Consider the following 1,546-nt stretch of genomic DNA (forward strand, 5'->3'; position numbering starts at 1 on the left):
TGGGGGGGGGGGCTATGGGGGTTAGAGTCTTCCTTGAATAAGGTATTGTGTTATGATTGAGTTAACTTATGATTGATTTTTTTGTAAGATTCTGTATGGATTTTTCAGATTGAGTTTTGGGTTCGGATATGGTGGCAAGTCTTTGCTTAATGATTAACTGTCGTGTTGGCACGAACAGAGAGGACTAAGATGTGACACAGAGCTGTGTGTCTGTGGGTGGTGTGTGCTTTGTGGGTAACAAACTGTAGTGTTTAGCGCTATGAATCTTGGTATACCATCTCAATTGTGTAATATGTCAATAATGATGAGTGTTATGTCTCAGATGAGGACCAGCGTCGTCCAGCCGTCCCCGTCTGTACCAGGCGTCCTGTAATGACTAGCTGGGCTCCTACACTTGTACCTGTCTACCAGGCTTCACTGGGATGAACTGTGAGGTAGGAGAGTCGTAAAACACACTGCCCACTTACTTGACTTAAGCCCTTATAAAGAGCATAGGCCTTGACGAATGTCCTCCGTTTCACTTGGTTCCTGGCAAGTTTTTCCCAGGTCAYGACAGTTAAGGTCGCTCTGCCATCGCTGCCTGGACGTTTCTCCTATAACATTGTAATAACACTGTTGGGAAACCAGATGTCAATCATAACAATTTGAACCCATTACATATTAATAGTCTCTTTAGACGTGGGTTGATGATGCATGTTTCTCTTCACAGTAACAGCCAGGCAGTGTAAGGTGAATAACGGAGAATGTATTCTGTGGCACCTATGGGGCACAATGTAGCTGTGCAGAGGGCTACAAGCTGCCGCAGAATGGAGTCAACTTTAAATCTGAAGGTAACCCCAATATTTCACACATCTGGTTACACATTTACCAGAATCTTACTTAAAGTACTGTGTAGCAACATGTTATTACAGTAGTGTGACTACAATGTTACTACATTAGTGTATAGAGGAACTTGATGTCAAGTGTTAGCAACCACCATCCTTTCTAACTTTGGATTTGCATGTATACAGACAGTACCAGTCATCAGTTTGGACACACCTACTCATTCCAGGGTTTTTCTTTATTTCTACATTGTAGAATAATAGTGAATACATCACAACTATGAAATAACACACATGGAATCATGTGTTAACCAACAACAACAAAAAGTGTTAAACAAATCTGAATATATTTTCTATTTGAGATTCTTCAAAGTAGCCACCCTTTGCCTTGATGACAGCTTTGCACACTCTTTGCATTCTCTCAACCAGCTTCATGAGGTAATCACCTGGAATGCATTTCAATGAACAGGTGTGCCTTGTTAAGTTAATTTGTGGAATTTCTTTCCTTAATGAGTTTCCTTAAACCAAGCGCTATGATGAAAGTGGCTCTCATGAGGAGTGCCAAAGAAAAGGAAGACCCAGACTTACCTCTGCTGCAGAGTTTATTTATTTTTTAGCTCATTTAAGTTGTCACTACTTTTACAAAATGTTCTTTGTGTAGGACTTAAATTGTTTTCATGACACATCCCTAATAGAAAACTACATTCTAGGATGATACATTTTGA

The sequence above is a fragment of the Salvelinus sp. IW2-2015 genome, linkage group LG6.2, assembly GCF_002910315.2.
Source record: "Salvelinus sp. IW2-2015 linkage group LG6.2, ASM291031v2, whole genome shotgun sequence".
NCBI classification, from domain to species: Eukaryota; Metazoa; Chordata; class Actinopteri; order Salmoniformes; family Salmonidae; genus Salvelinus; species Salvelinus sp. IW2-2015.